The following is a 21413-nucleotide window of genomic DNA, read 5'->3' as shown; positions in this document are numbered from 1 at the left end:
TGCCAGGGCCTATTTTAACTCCCAGTCCAGACCTGCTGGGGAGAGTTTTTCAACTCACCTTATTGGTGGGGCGCCCCTGTTGTTTTATTATTACAAAGAAAAAGGAAACCAGTTTTAAACATGCAAATTATTTGATCAAAATGGAGTCTATGGGAGATGGCCTTCCCATAATTTGGAGCTTTCTCGATAATAGTATTCCAAATAACGGATACCATATCTGTATATGAACCTACTGTGGCCCTGCTGTGGATTGCTGTCAGCGGCAGAACATCGGCTGATCTGTTCTTTTACTACTTTTTTGATCGGAATTGTCAGTGACAGGTCAGGAGATGGGAAGTTCGAGGATTCGAACGATCGGATCTTTGCATCTATGGCCAGCTTAAGTCTCTACTAGGTAACCAATTGACAGCACAGACCCTGATAATTCACTGGGGATGTAAACTCAACATTTGTAAATGTAAACATTATTTATACATGTTATTGAAATCAATTACTTTGCTATTCTCTTCAATGTAGGTTCTGACTTTTGAAACAATGTAGCAGCAGCCAACTTATCAACTCAAAAGAAAAATCCAAGGCAGTGTGAGAAATGGCACCTTGACTGTAGAAGAATTGACCAGAAGTGCAAAAACCAACATGCGTATACAGCTCTCAGTTGCGGTTGTGTTTACAAATACAGTTGAAATGGTGTAAAATCCAGGAAAATGTAAAATCAGGGAATTGTATTATGCATAGTATATAGGTGGGACCACAAACAACAATGTAAAATGAGGGGAAACTTAAAATCAGGGGATGTAAAATGAGGGTTCTACTGTAGCTTTAAGACCACTAACAATATTTAATCAAAGGAACAGTAACACCAACAAATGAAACAGTTGTTGAAAAAAATGACAATTTAATGTACTGTTGCCCTGCGCCGGTAAAAGATGTGTGTTTGCTTCAGAAACGCAACTATAGTTTATATAAACAAGCTGCTGTATAGCCATGGAGGTAGCCATTCAAGCACAGTATATACATAACAGTATACACAGATGGAACAGTCAGGTTGGCAAAACAGTCAGGTTTAGAAACTTCAACTAACAATTACCTATAAAAACAAACCTCTCAGCAATAAACGATCAACATGACCTACAGGTAACTTTTAGGGGCTGATTCACTATGGGTCGAATATCGAGGGTTAATTAACCCTCGATATTCGACTAGGAATTGAAATCCTTCGACTTCGAATATCGAAGTCGAAGGATTTAGCGCAAATGCTACGATCGTACGATCAAAGGATTATTCCTTCGATCGAACGATTAAATCCTTCGAATCGAACGATTCGAAGGATTTAAATCCAACGATCGAAGGAATATCCTTCGATCAAAAAAAGTTAGGCAAGCCTATGGGGACCTTCCCCATAGGCTAACATTGACTTCGGTAGCTTTTAGCTGCGGAAGTAGGGGGTCGAAGTTTTTTTTAAAGAGACAGTACTTCGACTATCGAGTGGTCGAATAGTCGAACGATTTTTAGTTCGAATCCTTCGATTCGTAGTCGAAGGTCGAAGTAGCCCATTCGATGGTCGAAGTAGCCCAAAAAATACTTCGAAATTCGAAGTTTTTTTACTTCGAATCCTTCACTCGAATTTAGTGAATCGGCCTCTTAATGTACATTCATATTTTAAAAAGTAGTTTTTTAGTGTCAGTATGACTTTATGGAATGCATATCGGAGAGTCGCTTAGAATAGCATTTTCTTTCATTGACACACCTTTATTTTTTTTTATTCATATCTGCATTAATTGGTTGATCCTGCAGATCTATAAAATTGAGATTCCAATCTTCAGGTCATTATTTAGTACAAGATGTGCACTAATAGGCTAATAGGTCACAGGCAGGGAGGATATCGTTAAAGGAGAAGTGTTTTTAGCACTTTGGTGTGACTTTATAGCTGCAATTCCAGAAAACTTTCAAGGTTAAGCTAAATGAAAAGGGAGGTCAAGAAGGAAACAGTGACTAGTGTCTTAAATTAATTTGAAAAGTGCATTGTGACTAAGAGAAGCAGTTGTTATTGGTGTAAAATTCTATGTTTCTATGCAATAAACCAAGCATCAGTATGCAGAGATGGCAAGCATGTGAACTCTGACCTGTTTCTATGAAGTCAGCAGTACTGAATTCTTGGTATTACACCTTGGGGGAGGTCAGCGGGGACACTATTGTTTCTTTTGCACACAGTAGTGCTTTACTCTTCCACAAATAACTTTGTCTCTATATCAACAGCATTGCTGTTTTTATGGCACCCTATTTTCAGTTATCTATATGTAACATATTAAAAATTAGGATTATGGGTCACTTTATTCATTTAAACATTCATTTAAACATACAGTTACCAACTTTTATTGCATTCTCAAGGGGGATTTGTATTTACTTACACTTTTGTACTTTGCATATGTCTCAGGTAAAATGAATTCATGCTGAAAATGTTTAACAAAAACATTTTTATTTTTGTAATTATGAAGCATTCATGGATAATTGTTTTGTGTTACCTCCCCCTTTCTCTTTTGCTAATCAGCTGGGTTATTTTAAATAGGTGCCAAAGTGTAGTTGCAACTGATCAGCAATTAGCATTGTCTACTAATAGATTTAGAAGATGGATACAAGCATCTGATAGGTTCCTCTGGGCAACTGCTCTGCTATAATAAGTTCATAAATTAGCCCAAATGAGCTCTGTATAAACAACCCCTGCTCTTACCCATTTAGTTGTACCTGTTTGATTTACAAATAAGAAGTTGATTGAGCAGGGCTTTATATGTGCAATGGTAACCTGATTAACTACCCTTCCCCTTCAACAACTGCTCATAAAAAGCAGGAACTTGGGAAATAAAGATATTCTGTTTCTACTAACCATTCATTCTGATGAAAAGGCCTCTGAAAGGCGTTGGATGCAGTTGGACAAATTATTGCAAATATGAGAATAAAAATGTTTAAAGCTTGGCATTTTTAATTAATTTCCCTATAATATGCCAATAGTCAGTGAGCCTATGAAGTCACAATACAGTGTTATTTAAAGGGTAACATTAGCCCCCATAATCCTTTGTCCTGTTTTTAGGAGCGTAATTTCCATCTACTGCATATGTCGCCCTAACTGCCACATCTTACCTTCTGTGAAGTGTCCAGCTTGGCCAGACTTCCCCCTGTGTTACTGCATTAAAGCATCCTGAATGTGTACAAGTTACATATCTATAAGCATTATTTCAAATGAGCATGGGAATTTATACTGCAGTTTAATTTATACTGCAGTTTAAAATCCTCTAGTTAAGAACTGTAGAAAGTCCCTAGAAAGTAACAATATGGCGCTTCCCTGCTAAAGTAAACACAAACATGCATTGATGGGATTTCCAGTGCATACAATATTTTCACTCATACTTTGTGGTTTTAGGGCTTAAATGAAGAATAAGTATATATATATATATATATATATATATATATATATATATATATATATATATATGAAAAATTTAAAAACTTCATTTGTATGGATATAAATGAGTGCAACAGCATTTTTTTACAAACTTTATATACTACTCCTGTTTGCACCAGGGCATTATCCCCTTTAAAGTATGTGCAGCAGTCTTACAGAATATATATATATATATATATATATATATATATATATATATATATATATATATATATATATATATATATATATATATATATATATATATAAAGTATATAAGGACATTTTCCCTTTTAATCCAAGCATGGTAGTACCCCAATGGAAAAATTTAATTCTCACTGGCAAATGATAATACACCAGACAGCATATATGTACTCAGAAATAAAAGATAAAACGCATTTCACTATACAAATTAAGAATACTACTTGTTATAATTGTCGCTTTAAAAAGGGAAAAAAACTGCGTCTTTGCTTAGCAACAGTCTGAATTTTTTTTTTCAATTTGCTGCCTGCAATAAAGTATGGAAAAGATTACAAGCACATTTTACAAATTTGACATTCTTTAACACGGTAACTGTTCCCTCAGGAACTGGAGAGGTTAAGAGACACTGCGGACTTGGCAATAGGGCATCAGACCACATTGCTATAACCAGAATTATTTCCCATCACCAACACAAACTGTCCCTTTCACTAGATGCCCACTGGATGCAGTTCCATTGCACAAGGGGGAAAACAAGCATCGGGAGCAGTATTTCTATGCCTCCGTTTATGACTGCAGATAATGCCAATATTCATCTACTAGCGAGGCAGGGCCCTCTGTATGGAAGCCTCAATCTGCTCATTTATTTTTTCACAAGCTGAATCATATATATGGTTTACCGGAGCCTGAAAATGCCATTGACACAGCCAACAGTTTATTCAGGCAATAAACACTGTACATTTATACTTATACGCTCCTGTGTATGACAAAGATATCGGTCAGAAAAATATCATTGTAAAAGATGGGTATGTGCTGTAGTTTTCTGTTTCCCAATAAAGAGGGTTTAGAAGATTTTTGAAAGGATTAATGCAATTGTTGTTATCCCTGCCTCCATCCATTGTATGAAAGAGATTCATAAATCCCCCTCCCCCCCTGAAATATGACAGGCTTCCCGGGTGCTTAGACTTAGAAGGTCATGGGTGAATCTGCAAAGCAACACAACTGGACACTATTCACATCTGCTCATTGTATTTGCTGGATGGTTCTATCATTACCTATGACAGTGTGCTCTATTAGTAGGCGCAGGGACAGAGGAAGGGTGGAGGGAGCTTGGGGCCTGTGTGAAAAGGATCTGTGTTCTTCTCAATGGGATCACTTTACACTACAATTTCCCATTGCTGTCAGCCCACACAGGGCACCCTGTGTGTGGAAGACCAAGTCACTGGTGAACACATATGTTTTCACAGGAACACACAGACTCTAATTTATCCTCACTCTGAAACAATGCTCCATTTCTTAAGCTGTTCCTCATTCTTCTCAAGAATGAAAAAAAAAAACATCTTCCGCTTCCTTACATGCTATTTCTGCCTCTCTGAGTAATAAATATGGCCCAGTGCATGGGATGAACATTGTTTTTATATGGCAGGAACATCTCCTACACACTATTCCGGGAAGAGGCGCTATCCCTTTATAGTATGTTGCTATGTTGTTGCTACTTTTTCCTTGCTACTTTTTTCAGCTTGATTCTCTGCCACTGCTAATAAAAAACTACAAATAACTCAAGCAGGGAAGATGATTGGGTACTGGCACAAACCAGGTTTTACTAAATGGAACAGAAATTTGCACTGCTATTTATAAAGAAGAATTTGGTAGAAACTAAAAGATTCAGTAGTTATATTGTTGCTAGAAATATATTTAGTTTGGAATGTAAAACCAGGGGACAAAGCTCTACATCTATCAATATTATTTCACAATGATCCGTTATTTTGTACTGCAGATGTATTATAAAAAATATATATATATATATATATATATATATATATATATATATATATATATATATATATATTCTTTCCAATGAGTATCCGCACTCCAAGGCTGATGCTGATGGCGGGGTGCACGGTAATTATATGTATATCAATTATCAGTAGACCAGCACTCCCTTTTTAAATGTAATATTTTTTATTGTCATGGTATCAAACCAACATTTCGGTCCACATTTGGACCTTTTTCAAGGATGAAAAAGGTCCAAATGTGGACCGAAACGTCAGTTTGATACCATGACAATAAAAAATATTACATTTTAAAAGGGAGTGCTGGTCTACTGATAATTGATATATATATATATATATATATATACACACACACACACACACAGGGCCGCCATCAGAAATCGCAGGGCCCCCCCTGGGCTATGTTAAAAATATTGGTGGTCAGGGCCCCCCATTGAAAAAAACATTTGTGGTCAGGGCCCCCCCCATTAAAAAAAACATTTGTGGTCAGGACCCCCCATTAAAAAATATTGGTGGCTAGGACCCCACATGGGGAAAAAATTGGTGGCCAGGCCCCCCCCCACGTTATAAATTTTTTTTTGGCCAGGTCCCCCCTTAAACGTCCATGTAAAAAAACATGCACCCCCAGAAGTTTAAAAAAAATTTGGTGCCCAGGGCCCCACCACACAACAGGGACCACAAAGGGTTACCTTTAGGGGGGCCCTGCATGTTGCACTTACTTCATTAGTGTGGCCCACATGCTGTCAGTGAGTTGCCAACTTCAGAAGGGAGGAGGGGAGCGCAGGTGGCTGCATCTTCTTCCAGTGACAGCACTTTCTTCCCTTATTGGTCACAGAATTTCAAGTCCTGGTAAAGCTGCATGTGATTGGATGAGCTGTAGGGGAAGTTCAAACCTCAGCTATCCAATCCCTGAGCAGCTCAACCAGGACTTAAACTCAGTGACCAATAAGGGGAAGTAATGGACAGAAGATACCTCCCCTTGTGCTCCCGCCCTGCCATCCCGAAGTCAGCAGCTCTCAGAAAGCTAATCAAGAAAGTGGGACGTGGTCGGGCCCCCCTTACCCTCGGGCCCCCTACAACTCTCCCCCCTGTCCCCCCCTGATGGCTGCCATATATATATATATGGCTGACCTTTCAGAGTAGCTGTCCAAAAGGCATTAAGGTGGGGGCGAAACTTTAGTCCTGTGCAACAAATAAAAGATTTTTTGTAAATTATAAGACCTGTGAGTGATATACAGTATATATATATATTGATTAAATAAAGAAAGTAAATTTTAAAGGAAAAATCCTGGTGTGCATCAGCATTCTATTACTATATAAGTCGTTCTGTCTTGCACCCAGGTGAAAGTTTTTTTGAAGTGTGTGCTCAAGCCTTCATATATATATATATCTATATATATATATATATATCTATATATATAGATATATATACACACACAGTATGTATATATAGGCATAGTTTCATACATGTGATTTTTCACTGTGCCCCTTGCATCACAATGGACAGAGTGCAGTCACTTTGAGACAAAACAAGAAATTTAGGCAATATGGACAGAAAATAGTACAGAATAAGACTATTTTAGTGTGAAGGATCCATTGTACAATGGCACAGGGGCTGGGAGTTCTGGGTTAGACTGAGAAAATGGTGATAACTGAAGGTGAAAGGAGGGCATGGGCCTCTAGTTACTCCACTGGGTACATTTATGCTGAATTGGAAAAAGCTCATTCCACTCTCTGTCCTCTTCCAAAATCTACCTAATAAAGACATTCTTTATATTTTTTCCCATTCCTATGACAATCATAAATACAGCCAAAGTACATAGGATGAAATTTCGTTATTAGTGTGAGGAATTGGCAGGGCTGGGAAGAATGCTTGAACCTGCAGTCTTTAAAACATATATTTTGTATGGATGCTGGGTTTTCATTTGGAGGGCTTGAACTTGATGGACTTTGTCTTTTTTCAACCCAATTTAACTATGTAACTATGTATGTGAGTACAGGTATGGGACCTGTTATCCAGAATGCTTGGGACTTGTGGTTTTTTTTTTGTTCTTTTTATTCACCATACCCTAAGTCTAATAAAAAATAATGTAAACATTAAATAAACCTAATATGATTATTCTGCCTTCAGAAAGTATTAATTATGTATTAGGTTTGATCAAATACAAGGTACTGTTTTATTCATTATTGAATTATTTGAATAAAATAGAGTCGTCCAAAAGAGAAATGGTTATCATAAATACACCAAGTAGAGGGATGGCCCGGGTGCTCCGGTCCAGGCTTTCAGTTTAAAGGAGCGGACACAAACCGTATAGCAACAAAACAAAGAGGGTGTGGGGCACACTGGAGGCCAAGTCAGAGTATTAAAAAGAAAAATACTTTATTTATTAAACAAAAGCGAGCCTATGATTAAGTGTCACTTAGACACGAAACGCGGAAAGCCTTGAGATGATTGTTCAATAAAGTATTTCTCTTTTTAATATTTTGGTCTGACTTGGCTTGGCCTCCAGTGTGCCCTACACCCTCTTTGTTTTGTTGCTATACAGTCTATGGGAGATAGACTTCCTGTAATTTGGATAATGGATTTCCATTCCATGGTATTGGGTATAAGAGACAACATTGCAGGAAATACAATGTGATTTGGCAAAATGCAGGCTAATTATGGAGTTAGTACTCTACTGCAGTGATCAGTGGAAGATCACTAATATAGCTGAATGTGTATTTTCGTTTAGATAAACATTGAGTGAACATTCAGTGAATGCACAGAGGCTTGTTACAGCAAGTTTAAATGCTTGGCTGATAGGAAGTGAAGAATTGCCAGATGTTTCAGGCCAAATCCCTGTGTCAAAAGGGCATCACAGACATATGCCCTGGAATTTTAGAGAGAGAGAAATCATACACACACACACAGGCAGTCCCATTGTACAAGAAATTACAGGTGTTCTTAGGTGAGGTGGCTTGGAATATGGTCACTTCTGAGAAAACTGCAGTTGACAACACACCATGAGTGCCACAGACCGAAGAGGCAGGTATTGGGGGCAGTTATATGTAGGAAATGTATATAGGAATGATACTCTCCTGTCTGCTGAGCATTGGGATAGTGGAACGTAGTTAGAAAGGTGCTACCTTACTGGGACCCACAGAGTTTTTGCAGATGCAGCAAAAAGCTTTATTGCACAGACACAGACCAAAGGTTCACTTACGCTATCGTAATGTAAATAGGATTCCTCCTCATCAACACAATCTTTCACATTCTATAATAACAAAGTCCAAATATAAAATGTAAAGAATAAAAATTAATAAATGCAATTTTTACTTCTTTTCTGGTCTTATCATCCAGCCAGGAAGCAAGTCCTCATTTATTTAGAAGCAAATACAGATAAAAGGCAAGAAAAGGTCAACATTTCTGGGCTCCCTGGAGTATGTTATTTAGCTGCATATTTTATGTGACCATTTCAATTTGATTTATCTCTCTCACTGGGCTGAGGGATGAAAGCAGCTCCTCATATGTTCCCTGTGAAGGGGACTCTTCACAGCTAACAGATGTGCAAACACAGGAACTAAATGGAGATACTGTAGGATGTATGCGGAGTGTGGGCGAGCTCACAGAGCCCTTGCGCTTTGTGCAAAGGTGGGAAATATATAGCTTGTATCTGAAAAAGATGCTGGGTGGGATCTTGAACTATTCACTCAAAAAGATCACAACTTATTATTGTACTGTTTTATTCACCAAATTATATTTATTGCACGTTGGACTGAATTAATTTCAGGTCCTGTCACTTCCCATTCAGCTATTAGCTCTTTGTCAGTGATAGCCTTTGTCAGTGATTACTTTTTCAAAAAAACTGGGTGAAAGAAAGATGTAATGAATGTATAATATATTTGGTTTCATAAAGTACCAGTGGATCACAATGAGTTGTTCATTGGCAAAACAATAAAAATAGAGTGCTCAAGATTGTGAAAACAATGATAAAGATCGAACATAATGAGTAAAGACATCCCCTCAACTGTCTCAAATACTTAATGCATTGGTATCACCAATGGTCCTCATTTTTATTTTAGTTCAACCTAAGATCCTGCTGCAAACAAACCACCCATTTTGTGAGTCACATATTGACTTTTCTGCTTTAAAAAGTATGACTGAGTTGCTTGCAGGAAGAAAAAAAAAAAGTAAAGGAGCTTGTTCATTTATATCTAAAAAAAAGAGAATTAAAATCAGGCCTATTTGGCAAATCAGGGCTGGAAATAGGGGTTCCACTTTCCAAGGGTCTTGGAAAATAACAGGATGGGCCTTTGCCAATTGCACCAGGGTGGGGTACAATTGACATCAGCCTTGAACTTATCCTCTGTTTGGCTCAGTGGCAAATAGATTTATGAAACACCCACTACAGTATTGTGCCATGTTTATAGTACCTGCTATTTCCCTTTAAAATGGATTCTAAACAGTCCACACTCTTCAGGCAAACACAACTGTCAGCTAGAGACAACAATGCACAAGGAGCATGAAGTCAGAGGGAGAAGTGTTTGTATGGCAGTTCTCCTAATATAGCCCTAACAGCCCCGCATCTGCATCAGAGAATGGCTGAATTTATTCCATATTAAATATATATTATGTTTATTATAAAGATGCTCTACTGAAATGACTACACTGAAATGATCTGTTTGCTAATCAATCCCCCCTAATCTGTTGCAACAGCAAAATACTACTCAGTGTGAACTGCAGTGCTACTATATGGGGAAAGGTTTACAATGGCAGTATCAACTAGTGTGAAAGCATCTCATAGACATAGCTGAACAAGTCAGTTTCTTGATGCTTGGTGTAAAAAAAAACTAGATATGTCAGTTAGATCCTCATAAAGTAAGCCTATATAAACAACTGAAGCCTGCACATACCTCTCAAGATGCCTAATATGATATAAAGAAGGTACTCATGCAATGTCAGCTCCTCTTGTTCTCTGATAGATGCACAACATGATGGACAAGTCTTTGTTTAAATACACATCATTATTTATTTTTCCTTTATTAATATTTACAGGATATTCTTGCATTAACCCCCAGCCAGCCACCACTACGAACATCTCAAACAGGTACTACAGAGGAAGCAGACCCTGCAGCTGCAGGGGGCCCAAGAGGTAAAGGTGACGAATGAGGCCCTAATTAATGAGCAATTTCAACATATATTGGTAAAACAGGACAACCTCTGGATATGTTGGGGCCCTAAAATTAATCTGCTGTGGGGCCTAGTAACATATAGTTATGCCACTGCCCACAACCCTATCATCTAAACAGAAGCCAGTGTAAAAATAGCAATGCATATATGTTTAAAGGAAAGCATCACAATCAGCCTGTAGACTATGCAAATCCGAGCTAACACAGCTGATTAAACCATTGCTGATATTATAACATACATGGGCACCTTGGCCATTTCTGTCTAACCAAAGTAGCATTCCTTAGAGCTGAAATATGCGGTGATTAATTGATGACAGTGACTTTTCTTCCAGTAAGGCAAAATAAAAGCCAGCCTGTGTCTGGGGTCAGGGATTCCCTCGCTCTGTCCGTCAGTTGCAGACGAAGCGGCTGCAAACAGACTCTCAAAGGAGAAATCTTCTTTTTTTTTCGAAAACCGAGATTACACAAAATATGGGATGTGGGAATGAGCATAGAGCGGGGATGACATCACAGACTCTGATATATCTTCTGTCACCACAGACAGAAACAACATCTTCTTCTTTCCTTTCATGTCATAGGGGACTTGACTGCTGAAACCTCTCTCTTAGTCATCGCTAGATTTTCATAGGAAAAGCATTTGTGCAAGTCAAAAGATTGTTTATACACTGTGGTATCTTGGCACATTTTTGGCTCTTTCAGCACATGGAAAAATGTAGATACATGAAGTGAGTGAGAATGGACCGCTAAACAAATATGGTCATTTCTGAGCTCTATTAAATAAAGCACACGTTGAATGAGGATCAAAGGCCTACATTTAACTGGAGTGGTACAAAGAGTGGCAAAACTAGCTGTTAATCCTGCTGTTGTCTTTAGACAGTCAACCCCATAGCACTTGAGTTAGAGCTTTCAGCATTCCTTTGCAGCTAATACCTGGAAGTTGTAGTTCTCAATAGATGCCTTTGACATCTGCACTGTTGAAATTAACAAGAGGTCAAGGGTAAGGTGGTAAATCCAAGCTCTGCTTTTGGAGGTGATTTAACATCACAGAATTTTTGAGATCCACCATGGGCCTCCAGATGACTCAAAGAACCAGCCTGATGCTATAGCCTACATTTAAGACTGTCAACCCACTGACTTAATGGGCAGTAATAACAAGAAGAAAATAGACTTTGCCACATCTAAGAATATCAAAATATACTTTAAAGTCTCTGGACATTTTAAATAGCGCGCATAAATGCCCTTGTAATAAAGATATTGCTTTGATGTGGGAATCTATGAGGCACCTCAAAACTAGGCATTAAGCTTTGAAGGTCAAATAAAAGTCAGTATCGTTCTGCAGGTGACATTGACATTAAGGGGCCGATTCACCAAGGGTCGAATATCGAGGGTTAATTAACCCTCGATATTCGACTGGGAATTAAAATCCTTCGACTTCGAATATCGAAGTCGAAGGATTTTGCGCAAAAACTGCGATCGAACGATCGAAGGAATAATCCTTCGATAGAACGATTAAAGGAGAAGGAAAGCTACGGAGGCATTTTATTGCCAATAGATTAGCTGCAATAGTGCAAGCTAGAATGCTATATTTATTCTGTAGAATGTTTTACCGTACCTGAGTAAAAAGCTCTTGAAACTCTCTGTTTGTTTAGGATAGGCGCTGCAGTATTAACGTGGGGTGACATCACTTCCTGCCTGAGTCTCCCCCTGCTCTGGGCTCAGATTACAGTAGAGAAGGGAGGGGGAGGGGAAAGAGGAGCAAACTGAGCATGCTCTTGCCCAGGGCAATGAGGTTTAAGCTGAAGGCAGGAAGTCTGATACAGAAGCCCATGTGTACACAATAGAAGGAAAGAAATGCTGTGTTTCTTTTGACAGGGGACTCAGAGCAGCACTACTTTGGGGGTTTACTGGTATATTTAGATGGACTTTTCTGATAAGGCTTACTTAGTTTTAACCTTTCCTTCTCCTTTAAATCCTTTGAATCAAACGATTTGAAGGATTTAAATCCAACGATCGAAGGAATATCCTTCGATCAAAAAAACTTAGGAAAGCCTATGGGGACCTTCCCCATAGGCTAACATTGAGTTCGATAGCTTTTAGATGGCGAACTAGGGGGTCGAAGTTTTTTCTTAAAGAGACAGTACTTCTAATATGGAATGGTCGAATAGTCGAACGATTGTTAGTTTGAATCCTTCGATTCGAAGTCGTACTCGTAGTCGAAGGTCGAAGTAGCCCATTCGATGGTCGAAGTAGCCCAAAAAACACTTCGAAATTCGAAGTTTTTTTACTTTGAATCCTTCACTCGAAGTTAGTGAATCGGCCCCTAAATAATATCTACATGTGGGAATATATATACGTCTGCTGAGAGTTGGCTTACGATATGGGATCATTCTTTAATTAGTTCAAGGCCTCAGTAAAGGAAAGACCGCTTACTAAAAGCAGCAATGTTAGAAGAGCAATTTTAGATATAAAGAGGAGGAGATGAAATGGAGCCTCCAGAAGACATGATATAAACCTGACATAATGGACTCTATACATTTCCTGCCAGCACTAATACACATGCAGATCAGGTTATATAGCTATAAATAACTTTTATTCTTCTGTGTGGCCAAGCCTTCCTGAGCCACTTTGGACACTTTTAATGAAGGATGCTCGATATGTTAAGGTCAGCCATGAAAAAAGTGATTGGATTGAACTGAGTTAACATCCTGAAGACCAGCTCAGTTTTTGTTTCCTTTAAAGTCTATTAATGAAGTCACATGGTAACCAGAAAAATATGTAATGAGAGCACCAATGTACATTTCAACCAGTTATTTCTGGATAAAATCCCACGCGTGTACATTATTTATAAGCCAATATGTGGGCAGGGGCAATGTGGCAACAAAATAAACATTTTTCTTAAATCTGATTATATTTAAATGGGTATGCAAATTCAAAGGAACATAGGCACACTCCACTCAATGCTGTTGCAAAAAATAGAAAATGCTTCTTTATTTTATTGAGATCCCAGCAAACGTTACCGGGATATGCCCCTTCATCAAGTGATACTTACAAAATGTGCAACAGAGACTATTTAAAGGAAGGTCAATTACAAACCACGCCTTCCGTGATAAAACAGTGACATCATCAAATTGACTGACATTTTCCCACACCAGTATCAGTGATTGGCATATACTTTTGTTTCATTAAAACAATTTCTTAAATTCAAAGGATACAAAGTACCATAGTGAAATGGTAATTTAATGCTAATTAAAGTCCGCTGGTGTTCATAGTCCACATACATGTGTAATTCCTTCATGATAAAACTGTAAAAAAGGTATATAAAATGTAAAATCTCTCTAAAGATCAAGTCATATTAAACAATCACATTTTTACAAAAACAGGCAAAACCCATATTCTCTTATCAATAGAAGCAGGAATAACTCAAATCCTCATTCAGTCCCATTGGGGCTAGTGTCTTCAACTTCTCTATCCACAGGACCTCTTGTTGCAACGACAGTTTATCATGATCACCACCTCTAATGGGAAATGTCACTACCTGGAGTACCAGCCATCTTAGTTGTTTATTATTGTCTCCATGGGTTTTAAAATGTCTACTTACTGGAGTAACGTATTTCATTGTATCCAAATCACGGTTATCGATAGACTATTATGTTCTCCAATACGTATTCTGATCTGTCTCCTTGTTTTCCTGACATATGCTTTGCCACAAGGGCACTTCAGCATTTATATAACTCCCATAGTTGTACACATGGCAAAATCATTTAGATCAATTATGTACCCCTTTGAGGGATGGTTAGATTTGTTACCCTTTATGCCCCCCCCTCTGCATTTGTTTAGTCAGAAAATTTCGTGTATACCCTCTATCCTCAAACCTCTGCAGCATCTCCATCATCCTTCTATGACATAAAAGATCATCAGAAACAATCCGCCTTACCCTTAAGAATTGGCTGTTAGGGAGACCTTTACTTACACTTTTGGGATGAAAGCTTTCTCAAATCGAAAATAATTTCTAGTTAACACCATCCGCAATATTTCTACCAAAAAAATAACCAATTTAGGTTCATATCCATACTGATAAAGTGACTCCTCTATATACATTATGCCTGTATATCGGCCGTACATAACATAACGCAAGTGTCCAAGTCTGATATCTCATTAATTTTGGTTAGTTGTATCCTTAAAGGGATACTGTCATGGGAAAAAACATTTTTTTCAAAACGCATCAGTTAATAGTGCTGCTCCAGCAGAATTCTGCACTGAAATCCATTTCTCAAAAGAGCAAACAGATTTTTTTATATTCAATTTTGAAATCTAAGAAATGGATTTTAGTGCAGAATTCTGCTGGAGTTGCACTATTAACTGATGCGTTTTTAAAAAAAAACATGTTTTCCCGCACATTTTTATCAATAATACCGTTATCAAATGCCTCCCTTACATATAGATCAATCTCCTTTTTCAAATTAATAGTAGGATCACTTTCAAGTTGAGTATAATGTACTGTATCATTAAATTGCCTTAATGCTTCATCCATATAATCAGACTTGTTCATCACGACAATAGCACCCCCTTTATCCGCCTTTTTAATAATCATGTCTGTATTATTCCTTAAATCATGAATTGCACTATGTTCTTCCTTAGATAAATTGTGTAATTTTTTTCGGCAAACATTTCCAATTAAGTGTTTCAGTGTCCTGTAAAACCATTTGCATAAATACATTTAGATTTTAGTAATATCAGGATCAAATGAGGTATTCCTCTTCTTTACCATAGGTAAATCTGCCAAAGTTCCTTGCACGTCCTTAAAATGCATCTTCAACCTGAGTGTTCTTATGAAACGCATAAAGTCTATTTTAAAGCGAACAAAGTCACCTTTGGCTGTGGGAACAAAACCCAAGCCCTTGTTAATAACCTTGATCTGACAGTCAGTAACAGTAAGAGTAAACTTAGATATATTTACCACAAGGCTGTCCGGTGCACAAGACATCATTGGAGATGTTAGTTCCTTCTTCTGGTCTGCATTGCTTTCTCCTTCGATGGTATTGCGGTATGAAGTGACTCGCCTCCTCCCTCTCCTGATTCTTTTTTGCGATCCGGAGCAGGACCTGTGGGGATGTCCCTCTGGCCTTTCCCGCATTGTCCCTGCGTCTGGTCCCATTGCTCATGGTTCCTTCTCCCTTGACGCTGCTCCTCTGCTGAATCCATATCGCTCTCCATTGAACAGGAAGTGACGTCATCTGCTGTAACACCGTGTTGCTTCCTCTCTCGTTTGGACCAATTCCGTGTTTGTCTTCTCTCCAGATGCCAAGTATATACACGCCTCATAGCATAATCTTCTGTGTCCCTTCTGAATTTCTTCAATTTAGGTTGCAGCAGTTTACTCTGCAGTGACTCAATGCTCGCCAATCGTTTTGCATTGAGGGGGACATCATCATCATTAGGTAAACTTGTCTTTAAGTCTTGCGTTTTGGTAATTTCTTTTGAGGTTTTATTAATTTCAGATTGTAAATACTGTAAGGTTAGGAAAATCAGATCCAAACTTGCCTTGTTCAAAATAAGTTGCCATTCTAAATATTCTTCATTATCATTCAATAGGGCTGGTTGGTTTTTGATTCTCAGGCCCCTTGGTATACATTGGACTTTTGCATATTCTGTTAGTGCTGTGCTCTGTAGACTCAGTATCAGTTGTCTTTTACTCAAATCCTCCAGTCGTTGCATTTTATCAACTGGACTCTGTATGCTTCTTAAATCCAGCGTTTGTGATACCGCTGACCTCGGGATGTGGTCTCTTTCTTCCTCTGTGAAAGAATATGTGCGTGCCTTTTCTTTTGTAAGGGAAGAGATCTCAAAAAAAGACCTGGCTGATACTCCAGGTAGTGAAATTTCACATTAGAGGTGCTGATCATGATAAATTCTTGTTGCAACAAGAGGTCCTGTGGATAGAGAAGTTGAACACACTAGCCCCAATGGGACTCAATGAGGATTTGAGTTATTCCTGCTTCTATTGATGAGAGAATATGGATTTTGCCTGTTTTTGTAAAAATGAGATTGTTTAATATGACTTGATCTTTAAAGAGATTTTAAATTTTATATACCTTTTTATAGTTTTATCACGAGGGAATGATACATGTATGTGGACTATGAACACCAGTGGACTTTAATTAGCATTGAATTACCATTTCACTATGGTACTTTGTATCCTTTGAATTTAAGAAATTGTTTTTATGAAACAAAAGTATATGCCAATCACTGATACTGGTTTGGGAAAATGTCAGTCAATTTGATGATGTCACTGTTTTATCACGGAAGGCGTGGTTTGTAATTGACCTTCCTTTAAATAGTCTCTGTTGCACAATTTGTAAGTAGCACTTGATGAAGGGGCATGTCCCCGAAACGTTTGCTGGGATCCCACTAAAATAAAGAAGCATTTTATATTTTTTGCAAAAAGCATTGAGTGGAGTGTGCCTATGTTCCTTTGAATTTGCATGCAAGAAGGCTCCATTGATGTGGCATGGCCTACATGGAGCACCTACCATAAGTTATAAAGATATATTTTTTTTGCGAGATAAAATTGCAAGGAAGGAGTTGTATGATACATTTAAAGGGGTAGCCCACCCTGACATTCACTATTAGTATGAGGTAGACAGTGCTATTTGTCAATAATCTTATTTTTCATTTTTGTGTATTTTGAATTATTCATTTTTTTGTTCAGCATGCCATGAAGAGAGCTACCAATTAGTAAATCCAATGAATGGTAATTAATCATTAGTGAATGTAATTCACTTCAACTTCAAATGCAAACCCTGAATTTGCCATATTTAATCCGAATGTTGTGGTATGAAACACGTCATTTTCATTCTGCTGATTCAGTTGTCCCACAAACATAAAACTCCCATAAATCTGGAACATCATTAGTGTGACAGGAAATACAGTTTATTTTTGAGTCCTTACAGGCTAATGAAGATGGGTTACTATTTGGTTGTACCTGTCTGCAGTCCTTGTGGCAGTCACAATATATTCTAGCAATGGCGCAAAGCAGCAAGACTGTACTGGCAGATGAACTGGGCTTCTAGGAACAGAGAGAGACAGAGAGAGAATCAGACAAGGCACTTTCAGTATCACTTCAACCCAGCTGAGTATCTTGTTCCTTTCTCCAGAGAACAGATTAATCTCACTAATGGTTACCAAAACATACACACACTTAAGCAGCCATTTTGTTCTTTTATTAGTGGCTATATTTTAATTGTGACTTTAATAAACTGGAAGTGATCCGTGGAAAATCTGCTATAATGGAGAGGATTGTGTAATAACACATGCAACATTTCTGCTTGTCCTGAATCTCATGACAATCGATTCGACATTTGCTGACTGGTTGCCCTGAGTTACTTAATTGACTTTGGGCAAATTTTGCAGCTGTTTTGTTTCTAGTACTGCAGAGTATTTCAGGTCCCTTCTTTTGCACATGAGGAAAGTGGCTCGGCAGCAGTCACATATTCTACAGGCACTCAAGTTTCCACAGCCTATTACATTTCATGACATTTATACTCTATTATTTTATTTGGGAGATGAAGGGGGCACTCTTTTTGCCCCCATTTCCTACCAGATATTCATAGAAGACTAACACCACCTTCTCCCACAGTGGCAGCTCAGTGCCAACCCCACCATTTGCCCTTCCATTTTAATGGGGAAATATCTTAAACATGTACACACGCTGTACTGGATGTTTACTAACTTCATTTGCCAAATCAATTTTGTTTAATTAGATATAAATTATGTATTAGTACACTTCCTTAAACTAATATTTTTCTACTGCTACCTGCTTTTGGCAGCTGGGCGTTTTAAATGAATGGCTCAAATCATAATGTAGTATGTGTAGCATCAGGCATGTGGAAACCTACTATTGTAAGAAAGCATGCATTAATCAGACAAGATTAAAGGACAAGGAAAGATCTATTCCCTGGGTGATGCCAGCAAGTTTTTCCCTCAGGCCAGAACCAGGGCCGGACTGGCAATCTGTGGGTTCTGGCAAATGCCAGAGGGGCTGCTATAAGGTGCCATAGAAAGTCTGTATTTAGTGGGCTGGTGGGGGCTATTTGGGCCTCTGTGTACCTGAAATGCCAGGACCTATTTTAATTCTCAGTCCGGACCTGGCCAGAACTCATTTTTTTCCCTGGAGTGGTGAAATTCTTACCTCCAGGGAAAAACGTACATTCACTGGGGGGTGTTTAACATATTGACACTCCATCCCGAATGGGGCTTTCCTTAAACTTTAAATCAGTGACTCAGAGCATTAGGGAGTTGGTGGCATTTTTTTTTCCTTTAAGTAAATTTCCCTTCAATTATAAACCCCCCAGCCCACTAACAATCAACAGCTGTTATTTGTACGTTTACAAAGCTCATTTTCTGTGCAAGCAACACCTTCTCTGTTCCCCAGCAAAACAATCCTTGCCAATAGAGAAAATATTTCCAAATAAATCTCCAAAGCCTAAACAAAGTTTCTCCTGGTCATACTACATGCTAATTATTTAGCCGTACAAGTGTTAAGCAGGTTGTAATATAACCAATACTGCAATGATAGTTATTGCTATCCACTACTATTGCAAGGTATTGTGCATTTCTACTGAAATAGTCTGCCATTTTATAAACAACAACTTTATAAATAAGCTGCAAATCTTTTCTGTTTAGAGAAGCTTCTGAAAGAAAAACAGCACAGGGTGACGCAGAAGGCATAAAATGTACTGCATAAATATAGGTAGTGCAGTGGGAAGCACTATTGACACAAGCTGTACACTCTAAAGATGCGTAAATTCACTTGGTAAATAGACCATTGTGAGCATAGACTCTCAAACAACACCTCTCTCTCTCTCTACACCACTGATCTGTTTATACTAAACAATTTGCTCACAGTAAATTTTATCAAAATGAAAATGATACACATACCGTGTACCGTGCAGGAGCTGGGCATGACTTTCCTTTGCCAAACTGTTATCCATTTACTCTGCCATAGATGAACCCTTTGGGCCTTAGGGAGGCACCTGACGTATGACAGCCTTGCTTTGGATATAGAAGGAGGATATCTTCAGTTAAGGGGTTAAACATCCAAGGCTAGAAGGAAACCCCAAGTGGATCAAGCAGGTTAAGTGTCAGCCAAAGGAAGACAGACGTCAACACTGTATATTCTTCCCAGCTGTAAAAACAAAGGGAGAAAAAAACTCTATGTAATTATGCATATTTATGTGTATATCTGTGCAGATATATTTTTGTATCCTTTTCTTTTAGTTTGTTTGTAATGGCTGTTGAGCTGTTCTACAGTGGCGATCAGCATCACAAAGGCTGAGGCAGTATAAGTTACTGCTATAAGTCCAATAAGTCCAATATGAAAATTAGCTTTAGTGAACGGTGTATAAGGAGCTTTTGCCCTCTTGCAATAGAAAAATGGGGGACATTACACAATGGGAGAAAAACTGCCAGTTTCAGTTGACTGCAAGCAAGAATATGTGGTGTACAGCATTTATACATAAGTCTAGGATTAGGAGTATATTAGCACAAAAACAGATATAAACACAGATATAAAGTACAGGGATCCCCTCCACCAGAGAGTGCTATGGATTGGTGTGCAAGAGTATTGCTGCTCAACATTTTACTGAATGTTTTAGTAAACTGTGTATAATGAGCTTTTGCCCTCTTGCAATAAAGTGGGGACCATTACACAATGGGAGAAAAACTGCCAGTTTCAGTTGACTGCACAAGAAGTCAGAATACAATGATACATTTAAAACATTTTAATATTCAGCAATACACTATAGAAACACTTCTTTGCTAGGGCCATGTGTAAACATGGAGTCATTCTGGTCCAAAGTCACTACTCCGAATTTAAAAACTGTTGATTGATGGGAGTTGCATTATCTATTATGTATCATACATGTATTACACTGTGTAGAAAAACTTCCCCAGACAAAGATTGTATTTGCGTTAGGTAGTGATAAGCAAATCTGTCCTGTTTTGCTTCACCAAAAATTTGCAGAAAGCATTGAAGTCAATGAGCGACAAATTTTTCTCAGACCAAATACATTAAATTCAATGGGAGTTTTCCTCGCAGCAACTTTTTTGTCTTGGCAACTTTTTTGTCCAAATGCATTAAAGTCAATGGGGCTCATTTATAAACACTGGGCAAATTTGGACCTGGGCAGTAACCTATGCCCACCAATCAAATGTTTGCTTTCATTGTTCAACCTGCAGCTGGCTGAAAAAAGCAAGTAACTGATTTATTGCTATGGGTTACTGCCCAGGTGCAAATTTGTTTTTTAAATGAGCCCCAATGGGCGTTTTTTTGTCTTGGCGACTTTTTCGTCAAACCAAAAATTTTTGCTGCAGTTTTACAGATGGCGAAACTAGGAATTTCGCTGCGAATCCATGCCTGGCGAAAAAATTTGCTCATCGCTAGTGTCAGGCAAACTGAAGTCTAGTTTAGATCTTATGCCTTCTGAATGAACTAAAGTTGAAGCTAGTTAAGAATAATTTAAGTGAAGAGATTAACTTAATTGATAAAGCTGCTCAGGTTGAAGAAAGATACATGTAATGACTAAAGTATTAGTGCACAACATTTTACTGAATGGTGTTTTACTGTGCAGAATTTATACACTGTCCATTTGATAGTAAATAAATCCTAGTAAATTACCTGTAGAACGTTAGACATAAATAGAAATATTTTGGTTTTCTTGGGTGTGTTTCGCCTAAGGTGTCCCTGCTGCAACCTCTTACAAACTACGGAGTCCATGTTTACTAAGGAAATATCCGTCTCTCGAGCAGTGGCGTGATGT

At 38.1% G+C, this 21413-nt stretch overlaps 1 protein-coding gene across 3 annotated transcripts in view; it reads right to left on the bottom strand.

Annotated features, from left to right (window-relative positions):
• The window catches only part of znf469.S (zinc finger protein 469 S homeolog), a 354800-nt gene that overhangs the window by 38493 nt on the left and 294894 nt on the right, over nt 1-21413 (bottom strand). For 2 of the 3 annotated variants that reach the window (XM_041561203.1, XM_018240459.2), the window contains 2 exons: nt 19534-19780; nt 17579-17662 (listed from right to left, as the gene is read on the bottom strand). The gene's annotated coding sequence lies outside the window, so the exon portion shown is untranslated. The remainder of the gene's footprint in view (nt 1-17578; nt 17663-19533; nt 19781-21413) is intronic. The other variant, XM_018240460.2, reaches the window with a different exon arrangement.

Source organism: Xenopus laevis, chromosome 4S, assembly GCF_017654675.1.
Source record: "Xenopus laevis strain J_2021 chromosome 4S, Xenopus_laevis_v10.1, whole genome shotgun sequence".
Lineage (NCBI taxonomy): Eukaryota > Metazoa > Chordata > Amphibia > Anura > Pipidae > Xenopus > Xenopus laevis.
Note: the sequence above shows the minus strand (reverse complement) of the source record. Positions and strands in the feature narration are given on the sequence as shown.